The sequence below is a fragment of the Artemia sp. Qi Xiang Cuo genome, chromosome 10 (genome assembly GCF_049724085.1).
Source record: "Artemia sp. Qi Xiang Cuo chromosome 10, ASM4972408v1, whole genome shotgun sequence".
NCBI lineage: Eukaryota > Metazoa > Arthropoda > Branchiopoda > Anostraca > Artemiidae > Artemia > Artemia sp. Qi Xiang Cuo.
Window position 1 is genome coordinate 14,469,230 of NC_142803.1, and position 12,914 is coordinate 14,482,143.

The window sequence follows — 12,914 nt, forward strand, 5'->3', positions numbered from 1 at the left end:
AAATTTTTCGTAGAAGATAGAAAAAAGTCATACTTTGATCGTGAATATTCGCCATGAAAATAATGAACTCCACTTTAATTCTCAGTTTTCTCGAAGAAGTGCAAAATGTTCAAGTTCTCTTTTGAATTTTCTTAAAGAAGAGAAAAAGTTAGCTCAATTCTGAAATTTACCAAAGAAAATGAAAAAAAGCTTCCAGTTCAGTTCTTAATTTCTCTCTGACATAAGAAATTTATAGTTATGTTCTAGATTTTTCCATAGAAGATAGAAAAAAGTCGTACTATAATTTTGAATATTTTCCATGAAGATAAAAAGTTTCACATTCATTCTAAATTTTCTCAATGAAGTGACGAAAAGTTCAATTTCTCTTTTGAATTTTATCAATGAAAAAGAAATTAGTTACAGATCAATTCAATTTTTTTCCATGAAAATAAAAAGGTTCCACTTCAGTTCGGAATTTTTTCAAAGTGATGAACAAATTTAAAGATCTGTTCTAATTTTTTTTTGTAGAAGATAGAAAAAGTTATACCTTAGTTGTGAATATTTTCAATGAAGATAAAAAGTTCCACTTTAATTCTAAATTTTCTGAATGAAGTGAAGAAAAGTTCTTGCTCTCTTCTGAATTTTCTAAATTAAAAAGAAATTAGTTAAAGTTCAATTGTAATTTTTCCGAGAAAATAGAAAGCTTCCACCTCAGTTCTGATTTTTCTCAAAGAGATGAAAAAATTTAAAGTTCTGTTCTAAATTTTACCGTAGATATTTCGATTCTGAATTTCTCCTCCAAGAAGTGAAAAAGTTCTGCTTTAATTCTATAGCGTCTCAAAGAAGTGAAGAAAAGTTCAAGTTATGTTCTGAATGTTTGCCCTGAGAAGAGAAAAGGTTCCACTTTAATTCTGAGTTTTCACAGTGAAGTGAAGAAAAGTTCAAGCTCTCTTCTGAATTTTATCAAAGAAAAGAACAAAGCTACGGTCCAATTCTAATTTTTTCCAAAGAAAATTAAAAATCTCCGAATTTTTAATAAACATTCTAAGTGTTTGTCATGCTAACGTATCCTAAAATAATAGAATTATAACAAAGTAATACATAAAATATTTTTATTGAAATAACAACATGTAGAATATTAACATAAAATCATTGAACAACTTTGGACATTTTGAATCTGTTCCGTAAAATGCTTTATCACGCTATCTCTTGATACTAAAATTAGTCGCTTCTCTCAGTTTATAACCACTAGAATAATCATTCATCCATTTTGAGTCAATACAATTTTTACTGGGATGTCACCTACTGGTTCAATACACGTTTCATCCTTGGTAATATTTAATTCATTGACTATATGATCAATAGTAGTAATAATGTTCAACTGTGCTTCATTTTCTATCAATTTATCATTATATTTATTAATGATAATTTCTGCCAATGCTCTTTTTATTTTTCCGGCAATTTCACTGTCTATTATCAAATTGTTTTTACAGAGGTAACAGTTCTGGCATGTTAACAAGATGATTTATGATGTTGCTGCAGCAGTAGGCCTTTCTTTTCCTCTTTGTGTGCATTCGAATGCTAACACCGGAAAGATGGCGATAAGATCTATCAACGGGTAACATGTTACCAGAACCATTAGCTAGTAGTTGCCCCTCTTCATCAACTATTGATTTGGCGTTTGCATTCTCTTTCTCTGCTACCTTCTATGGAAATAATACTTTCACATATCCACCATTTGCAGGATGGAAATTCTTGGGTACCCCAAAGGAATTTAACTCCTCACTGTCATGATAATTTGGGCATACATTCCCAATAAGATATCCACTACTACTTGTTTCCTAGTTCAAATATATCTCTTTTTCAGCATTCAAGGAAACAATGACTTTATCATGTGTACACACTTTCCTCGAACAATTCATTTTCACTTCTTTTTTTTAATATAATGTCGGTGTTTATCCCTCCAATGGGTACAAATTACTGATTTAAAACATGCAATAAACTAGATAGTCTCGATAACCTACCATGGAGTACCACTGGGAAAGCCGCTTCCAATGTAAGAGCAAGCATAGAGTACGTTTGCTACAGCCGCAAGCATACAAAGTGAGAGAGATTTGCAAAGTCGACATAGCTTTATTTCATTTTTAAGGTTAATTTACACTATTATTTAATTTTTAAGGTTAATTTAGACTAGGTTACGTGCAAGCACGTAACCTAGTCTTAATTAACCTTAAAAATGAAATAAAGCTATGTCAACTTTGCACGTCTCTCTCACTTTGTAAGCTAGCGGCTGTAGCAAACGTACTCTACGCTTGCTCTTACATTGGAAGCATCAGTAAAACTTTTTCTCTTCTTTATGAAAATTCAGAAGAGAACTTGAACATTTCTGCACTTCCTTGGGAAAACTCTGAATTAAAGTGGAGCTCCTTATCTTCATGACGAACATTCACGATCAAAGAAATAACTTTCTTCTATCTTCTACGAAAAATTTGGAACAGAACTTCAAATTTTTTCATCTATTTGAGAAAAATTGGAACTGAAATTAAGAAAATTTAGAATTAAAGTGAAACTTTTTATCTTCATGGAAAATATTCACAGTCATAGTAAAACTTTTCCAATCTTCTACGGAAAAATTTAGAACAAAATTTTAAATTTTTTATGTCTTTTGAGAAATTTAGAACTGAAGTGGAAGCTTTTTTTTAATTTCTTTGGAAAAATTCAGAATTGAGCAAACTTTTTCTCTTTCTTAAGAAAATTCAGAAGAGAACTTGAACATTTATGCACTTCTTCGAGAAAACTCAGAATTAAAGCGGAGCTCCTTATCTTCATGGCGAATATTCACGATCAAAGTATAAATTTTTTTATTTTTTACGAAAAATTTGGAACAGAACTTTAAATTTTTTCATCTCTTTGAGAATAATCGGAACTGAAATGGAACCTTTTTATTGTCTCGGAAAAAAATTAGAATTGATCTGTAATATATTTACTTTTCATTATGAAAATTTGTTTTTGGGATATACATGAAGTTGAAAAGTAATGTAGGAGTTCTCCAATATGCTGGATCTGAAAGTGTAATTTCAGAGAAATTGTTTAACCTTTTAGGGTTAACTTACTGTTTTAGGGATGACCATTTAGGGTTCTCCAACATGCTGAACCTGAAAGTGTATTCCCTGACATTCTGAATCTGAAAGTGTAATTTCAGAGAAATTCTTTAACCTTTTAAGGTTAACTTACCAATTTGCGAGATGACCATTTATGGTTCTCCAACATGCCAAACCTGAAAGTTTGTTCCCTGACATGCTGAATCTGAAAATATAATTTTCTTGGTGATGAACTATTCTAAAGAATAAAGACGGCTGAGCCTTAAGATATTTATTGCTTAAACATATTAAAAGATTTTGAAAAATACATATTTACATAAAAAAAAGTACTTCCAGTTCACTGTTAAACATCCACAGACGATGATCTCTTGATATAGAATACTTTTTACCATGTCTTATGCACTAATCACGATCAGGTATGTCCCTAGGTAACCATTGTGCGAAGAACCTAACCTCCTCGTCAGGATGGTGATAAGTCCCTTCAAATTTAGGACACTTAAATTCTTCTAAATTGAAAAGTGGAATCCTAGGATCGCAGTTTCGAATTAAAACTTTATCTGTAGGTACATTATCCTTTACATAAAGTGCTTCAACCCCGAAAAATGTGCAAATTTCACTGACTTCTTCCTGAACATTTTTCAGTTCTTGACCACTTTTGTTATATGGTGTAATCCTTCTATCGTATAATCCCAGTCTATTTATATTGTTTAATGTAGTACTCCATAAGCTTTTATCATAATCAAACAAGTTATAGTTCACCATCCAATGATAACAGGTAATTTTTTCAAGTTCCAATGACAATAATAAAAATTCACATTCAAATATAACACCACAGGATGATTTTTTCAAACCAATAAATTCTGTGTCATATAGTCCTATCATTCTGGAGGCTATTAATGTAATATTTGAGCAGAGAAGTACTTCGTCAAACTTTTATATCTTTGCTTAAGGTTAAAAAGACTTATGACTAGGGGGGGGGGGGAGTCCTAAAACCATCTGGATTCGTTGTGTGGGAGAGTCATAAAACCCATCGAATTCATTGTGGGGAGGATTCATAAGACTCTTGGTGTCTATTGCATGCAAAAGAATAAAGAATACAGAATATTTTGAAATTTTCCCAAATAATCCCCTAAAATGTCTCAATCCGTTTCCCTCAAATAATCCACTAAAAGTCAAGTAATTACCGAAGGTTCCTTTTGAAAATATCTTAGATGTCCTAGTTACACTATAAAGGCTTCGAAAAAATAATTCCAGAATTTATCCCTCAGCCTAAAGCAGAGAAGCCTTTTAGTTTCCTAATTCCCCTCCTGATCCATTAGAATTCCCCGTCAGATTTTCAACATTGTCGATTATGCAAATGCCCCGTCAGTAAGAAACATTTCTAATTGGTCTAGACAGAAGCGTGGTTTTGTTTGTACAGGGATTTTAGGTCTCTGATTGGCGGAACCTTGTTCGCACCGGAGTCAATAATGGGTTCCTACTCACCATGTCTCATCACCAGTAGTTCCCGTTTACGAAAACACTGAATCATTTTAAAGATGTTTTTCAAATTGGATTGTTTTTTATCGTCAGTCAGAACACAAGGAGCCGCAAAATTGCAAAAATTACAAAAAATTCAGCAGCAACCCCCCCCCCCCCCGCAAAACTCTATGGCTAGGAATGTTGAGAGAAAATAGTAAAATCTGAAAAAATTAATAAAAGCGAATTTTCAGATTATCCACAAGTCGAAATTTTTGCCCTGAGTAGTATCCACACTCTGCATTCTATGACACAGGTAGCCGATTCCCATAGGATTTCCTTTAAACAGGTAGCTGATTCCCATAGGATTTCCATGACACAGGTACCAGGATCACAATCACAGCCCTGTGACGTCACGTCACCCCTGGCAAGATTCTTGTGACATGCCTTCCCTTTCCCCACTATAAATAGGAGCCGCGATTCGTATCCATTTTTCTTATAAGGTCTATTGTTTTCTGGAAGACACCCATATCTCTATAGTATCCTCCCTTCGTCCTACTATAAATAGAAGCCTCATATACGAGTCTAGACGTCTATTGTTTTTCTGGAAAACATCCTGGATTCCCATTACATGGTGTATTATGGATGGCGCCATCGTGTTTGACAAGCTAGACTGTAGGAACCCACGGGGAATCCCCGATTGTAACTAAGCACGGCACACACTTAAGTGCTGCGTAATGATGGCGCACATCTTACTTAATGGAAGCGCACACCTTGCGTCATTACGGCGCTAACCTTAAATAATGATGGCGCTCTTCTTACGTAATGACAGCACATACATTGCTGTCACATAATGCTTTTTTATATATTTTATTTTTCTCCAAAACGTTCAAAGCGTTTCTTTCAATGCATTTTTTTCTATTTTTATTTAGTTGTTTTTCCTCTTTAGGACTCGAAAGGGTCCTAAAATTTTCTTGCGAAACCACACAAAATCAGAATTTTTTTTAAATGCTCCTTTATTAACTACACAATTGGACTAAAAATGAAGAAATTATACACAGTTTCAACTAGCTATGGCTAAGTTTGTTAAAGATGAGCTATTTTCTTTTGAAACTACACAAAGTCAGAAAAAATGGTAAATATTCCCTTATTACCAACGCAATTGGACTAAAAATGAAGATGTTTATACACAGTTTTAACTAGCTATGGCTAAGTTTGTTAAAGACGAGCTATTTTCTTACGAAAACACACAAAATCAGAAAAAATGTTAAATGTTCCTTTATTAGCTACGCAATTGGACTAAAAATGAAGAAATTATACACAGTTTCAACTAGCTATGGGTAAGTTTGTTAAAGACAGGGCTATTTTCTTGTGAAAACACACAAAATCAGAAAAAATGTTAAATGCTCCTTTATTAACTCCGTAATTGGACTAAAAATGAAGAAATTATACACAGTTTCAACTAGCTATGGCTAAGTTTGTTATAGGCGAGCTATTTTCTTGCAAAACCACACAAAATCAGCAAAAATGTTCAATGTTCCCTTATTACCTACGCAATCGGACTAAAAATGAAGATATTTATACACAGTTTCAACTAGCTATGGCTAATTTTGTTAAAGACGAGCTATTTTTTGGCGAAAACACACAAAATCAGAAAAAATGTCAAATGTTCCTCTATTACCTACGCAATTGGACTAAAACTGAAGATATATATATACACAGTTTAAACTAGCTATGGCTAAGTTTGTTAAAGACGTGCTATTTTCTTGTAGATCCACACAAAATCACAGTTTCAACTAGCTATGGCTAGTTTCTTTATTAGCTACGCAATTGGACTTAAAATGAAGATATTTATACTGAGTTTCAACTATCTATGGCTAAGTTTGTTAAAGACGAGCTATTTTCATGTAAAAACACAAAATCAGAAAAAATGTTAAATGTTCCTTTATTAGCTACGCAATTGGACTAAAAATGAAGAAATTATACACAGTTTCAACTAACTATGGCTAGGTAGAAAATGTAGAAAATGTAGTTTTTTGCGAAACTATATAAAATCAGAAATTTTTTTAAATGTTCCCTTATTACCTACGCAATTGACTAAAAATTATGATATTTATATACAGTTTCAACTAGCTATGGCTAATTTTTTTAAAGACGAGTGATTTTCTTGCAAAACACACAAAATCAGAAAAAAATGTTAAATGTTCCCTTATTAGCTACGCAATTGGACTAAAAATGAAGATATTTATACACAGTTTCAAATAGATATGGCTAAGTTTGTTAAAGACAAGCTATTTTCATGCGAAACCACACAAAATCACAAAGATGTTAAATATTCCTTGATTAGCTACGCAATTGGACTAAAAATGAAGAAATTATACACAGTTTCAATTAGCTATGGCTAAGTTTGTTAAAGACCAGCTTTTTTCTTGTGATAGCACACAAAATAAGAAAAATGTTAAATGTTCCCTTATTACCTACGCAGTTGGACTAAAAATTAATATTTTTATACACAGTGTCAACTAGCTATTGCTAAGTTTGTTAAAAACGAGCTATTTTCTTGCAGAACCACACAAAATGACAGTTTCAACTAGCTATGGCTGATTTTGTTAAAGACGAGCTATTTTCATGCGAAAACACACAAATTAGAAAAATTATAAATTATCCTTTATTAGCTACGGAATTGGACTAAAAATGGAGAAATTATACACAGTATCAACTAGCAATGGCTAAGTTTGTTAAAGACGAGCTGTTTTCTTGCAAACCACACACAATTAGAAAAAATGTTAAATATTCCTTTATTACTTACGCAATTGGACTAAAAATGAAGAAATTATACACAGTTTCAAATAGCTATGGCTAAGTTTGTTAAAGACAAGCTATTTTCTTGTGAAATCACACAAAATCAGAAAAAATGTTAAATGTTCCCTTATTACCTACGCAATTGGACTATAGATGAAGATATTTATAAACAGTTTCAACTAGCTATGGCTAAGTTTGTTAAGGACGAGCTATTTTCTTGCGAAAACACACAAAATCAGAAAAAAATATTAAATGTTTCTTTATTAGCTACGCAATTGGACTAACAATGAAGACTTTATACACAGTTTCAACTAGCTATGGCTAAGTTTGTTAAAGACGAGCTATTTTCTTGCGAAATCACACAAAATCAGAAAAAATGTTAAATGTTTCTTTATTACCTACTCAATTGGACTAAAAATGAAGATATTTATACACAGTTTCAACTAGCTATGGCTAATGTTGTTAAAGACGAGCTATTTTCTTGCAGAACCACACAAAATCAGAAAATGTTAAATGTTTCTTTATTACCTATTTGATTGGACTAAAAACGAAGATATTTATAGACAGTTTCAACTAGGTATGGCTAAGTTTGTCAAAGACGAGCTATTTTCTTGCGAAACCACATAAAATCAGAAAAATGTCAAATGTTCCCTCAATACCTACGCAATTGGACTAAAAATGAAGATATTTATACACAGTTTCAACTAGCTATGGCAAAGTTTGTTAAAGGCGAGCTATTTTCTTGCGAAAACACACAAAATCAGAAAAAATGTCAAATGTTCCTTCATTACCTTCGCAGTTGGAATAAAAATGAAGATATTTATACACAGTTTCAACTAGCTACGGCTAAGTTTGTTAAAGACGAGATTTTTCTTGCGAAAACACAAAATCAGAAAAAATGTTAAAGGTTTCTTTATTACCTACGCAATTGGACTAAAAATGAAGATATTTATACACAGTTTCAAATAGCTATTGCTAAGTTTGTCAAAGACAAGCTATTTTCTTGCGAAACCACACAAAATCAGAAAATTTGTCAAATGTTTCTTGATTACCTACGCAATCAGACTAAAAATGAAGATATTTATACACAGTTTAAACTAGCTATGGCTAAGTTTGTTAAAGACGTGCTATTTTCTTGCAAAACCACACAAAATAAGAAAAAATGTCAAATGTTCCTTTATTACCTACGCAACTGGACTAAAAATGAAGAAATTATACACAGTTTTAACTAGCTATGGCTAAGTTTGTTAAAAACGAGCTATTTTCTTGCGAAAGCACACAAAATCAGAAAAAATGTTAAATGCTTCCTTATTACCTACGCAATTTGACGAAAAATGAAGATATTTATACACAGTTTCAACTAGCTTTGGCTAAGTTTGTTAAAGACGAGCTATTTCCTTGCGAAAACACACAAAATCTGAAAAAATGTCAAATTTTCCTTTATTACCTACGCAATTCGACTAAAAATGAAGATATTTATACACAGTTTCAACTAGCTATGGTTAAATTTGTTAAAGACGAGCTATTTCCTTGCGAAAACACACAAAATCTGAAAAATGTTAAATGTTCCCTTTTTACCTACGCAATTGGACTAAAAATGAAGATATTTATACACAGTTTTAACTAGTTATGGGTAAGTTTGTTAAAGACGAGCTATTTTATTGCGAAAACATACATTTGGGGGGAGGGCCCTTGGAGGTTGGAGAGAGGGAACCGTGGAGGTTGAGGTCTTTGGTGGTTAGGGTCATTGGTTCTTACGATCCTTGATGGTTCATACTCATAATCGTCTCACTACTTGATTTCCAAGGATTTGTAAGGATTGTTCTGAATTTCTTTATTAACATTCTGTTCTTGGCATCTACATCTCTATTACTATCAACTTTTTAGTATACTATACTGTTAGAGTATATTTTATAATGACAACACTCTTCAAATGGTATTTGTGTATTATAGCGACCACAACCTAGAAGTTTTTCATTTTTCCTGTCTAAATAATCCCTAAAACGTCTTTAATCAGTCTCGCCCAATAATCCCCTATTATACCGACCACAGCCTAGAAGTGAAGCTATGTCAATCGACTTGTGAAGCCAAATTATTCTATTTGTGTGGAAGGATCACCCAACTCAACCGTCGAATTCCCATCCTTCTCAAGTCTACCACATTTACAGAATACTTTGAAATTTTCCCAAATAATCCCCTAAAATGTCTCAATCCGTTTCCCTCAAATAATCCACTAAAAGTCAAGTAATTATCGAAGGCTCCTTTTGAAAATATCTTAGATGTCCTAGTTACACTATAAAGGCTTCGAAAAAATAATTCCAGAATTTATCCCTCAACCTAAAGCAGAGAAGCCTTTTAGTTTCTTAATTCCCCTCCTGATCCATTGGAATTCTCTGTCAGATTTTCAGCATTGTCGATTATGCAAATGCCCCGTCAGTAAGAAACATTTCTAATTGGTCTAGACAGAAGCGTGGTTTTGTTTGTACAGGGATTTTAGGTCTCTGATTGGCTGAATCTTGTTCGCACCGGAGTCAATAATGGGTCCCTACTCACCATGTCTCATCACCAGTAGTTCCCGTTTACGAAAACACTGAATCATTTTAAAGATGTTTTTCAAATTGGATTGTTTTTTATCGTCAGTCAGAACACAAGGAGCCGCAAAATTGTAAAAAATACAAAAAATTCAGCAGCAACCCCCCCCCCCCCACCGCAAGGCTATATGGCCAGGAATGTTGAGAGAAAATAGTAAAATCTGAAAAAAGTAATAAAAGCGAATTTTCAGATTATCCACAAGTCGAAATTTTTGCCCTGAGTAGTATCCACACTCTGTATTCCATGACACAGGTAGCCGATTCCCATAGGATTTCCTTTAAACAGGTAGCTGATTCCCATAGGATTTCCATGACACAGGTACCAGGATCACAATCACAGCCCTGTGACGTCACGTCACCCCTGGCAAGATTCTTATGACATGCCTTCCTTTTCCCCACTATAAATAGGAGCCGCGATTCGTATCCATTTTTCTTATAGAGTCTATTGTTTTCTGGAAGACACCCATATCTCTATATTATCCTCCCTTCGTCCTACTATATATAGAAGCCTCATATACGAGTCTAGACGTCTATTGTTTTTCTGGAAAACATCCTGGATTCCCATGACATGGTGTATTATGGATGACGCCATCGTCTTTGACAAGCTAGACTGTAGGAACCCACGGGGAATCCCCGATTGTATCTAAGCACGGCACACACTTGGGTGTTGCGTAATGACGGCGCACATCTTACGTAATGGAAGCGCACACCTTGCGTCATTACGGCGCTAACCTTAAATAATGATGGCGCTCTTCTTACGTAATGACAGCACATACATTGCTGTCACATAATACTTTTTTATATATTTAATTTTTCTCCGAAACGTTCAAAGCGTTTCTTTCAATGCATTTTTTTTTTATTTTTTTATTTGGTTGTTCGTCCTCTTTAGGACTCGAAAGGGTCCTAAAATTATCTTGCGATACCACACAAAATCAGCAATTTTTTTAAATGCTCCTTTATTAACTACACAATTGGACTAAAAATGAAGAAATTATACACAGTTTCAACTAGCTATGGCTAAGTTTGTTAAAGACGAGCTATTTTCTTTTGAAACTACACAAAATCAGAAAAAATGTTAAATATTCTCTTATTACCAACGCAATTGGACTAAAAATGAAGATGTTTATACACAGTTTTAACTAGCTATGGCTAAGTTTGTTAGAAACGAGCTATTTTCTTACGAAACCATACAAAATGAGAAAAAATGTTAAATGTTCCTTTATTAGCTACGCAATTGGACTAAAAATGAAGAAATTATAGGCAGTTTCAATTAACTATGGCTAAGTTTGTTAAAGACGAGCTATTTTCTTGTGAAAATACACAAAATCAGAAAAAATGTTAAATGTTCCTTTATTAACTCCGCAATTGGACTAAAAATGAAGAAATTATACACAGTTTCAACTAGCTATGGCTAAGTTTGTTAAAGGCGAGCTATTTTCTTGCAAAACCACACAAAATCAGCAAAAATGTTCAAATGTTCCCTTATTACCTACGCAATTGGACTAAAAATGAAGATATTTATACACAGTTTCAACTAGCTATGGCTAATTTTTTTAAAGACGAGCTATTTTTTGGCGAACACACAAAATCAGAAAAAATGTCAAATGTTCCTTTATTACCTACGCAATTGGACTAAAACTGAAGATATATATACACAGTTTAAACTAGCTATGGCTAAGTTTGTTAAAGACGAGCTATTTTCTTGCAGATCCACAAAAAATCACAGTTTCAACTAGCTATGGCTAGTTTCTTTATTAGCTACGCAATTGGACTTAAAATGAAGATATTTATACAGAGTTTCAACTATCTATGGCTAAGTTTGTTAAAGACGAGCTATTTTCATGTGAAAACACACAAAATCAGAAAAAATGTTAAATTTTCCTTTATTAGCTACGCAATTGGACTAAAAATGAAGAAATTATACACAGTTTCAACTAGCTATGGCTAGGTAGAAAATGTTAGAAAATGTAGCTATTTTCTTGCGAAAACTACATAAAATCAGAAAAATTTGTTAAATGTTCCCTTATTACCTACGCAATTGGAATAAAAATGAAGATATTTATACGCAGTTTCAACTAGCTATGGCTAAGTTTGTTAATGACGAGCTATCTTCTTGTGAAAACACAAAATCAGAAAAAATTTTAAACGTTTCTTTATTACCTACGCAATTGGACTAAAAATGAAGATATTTATACACAGTTTCAAATAGCTATGGCTAAGTTTGTGAAAGACGAGCCATTTTCTTGCGAAACCACACAAAATTAGAAAATTTGTCAAATGTTTCTTGATTACCTACGCAATAACACTAAAAATGAAAATATTTATACACAGTTTCAACTAGCTATGGCTGAGTTTGTTAAAGACGAGCTATTTTCTTGCGAAACCACACAAAATCAGAAGAATCTCAAATGTTCCCTCATTACATACACAATTGGAATAAAAATGAAGATATTATACACAGTTTCAACTAGCTATGGCTAAGTTTGTTAAAGACGAGCTATTTTCTTGCGAAAACACAAAATCAGAAAAAATGTTAAATGCTTCTTTATTACCTACGCAATTCGACGAAAAATGAAGATATTTATACACAGTTTCAACTAGCTATGGCTAAGTTTTTTAAAGACGAGCTATTTTCTTGCGAAAACACACAAAATCAGAAAAAATGTCAAATTTTCCTTTATTATCTACGCAATTGGACTAAAAATGAAGATATTTATACACAGTTTCAACTAGCTATGCTAAGTTTGTTAAACACGAGCTATTTTCTTGCAAAAACACACAAAATCTGAAAAATGTTAAATATTCCCTTTTTACCTACGCAATTGGACTAAACATGAAGATATTTATACACAGTTTAAACTAGCTATGGCTAAGTTTGTTAAAGACGAGCTATTTTCTTGCAGATCCACAAAAAATCACAGTTTCAACTAGCTATGGCTAGTTTCTTTATTAGCTACGCAATTGGACTTAAAATGAAGATATT

At 32.8% G+C, this 12,914-nt stretch overlaps 1 pseudogene across 1 annotated transcript in view; it reads left to right on the top strand.

Moving 5' to 3' along the window:
* The window catches only part of LOC148947501 (heparan-sulfate 6-O-sulfotransferase 2-like), a 142,353-nt pseudogene that overhangs the window by 5,465 nt on the left and 123,974 nt on the right, over positions 1-12,914 (top strand). The window lies entirely within an intron of this gene.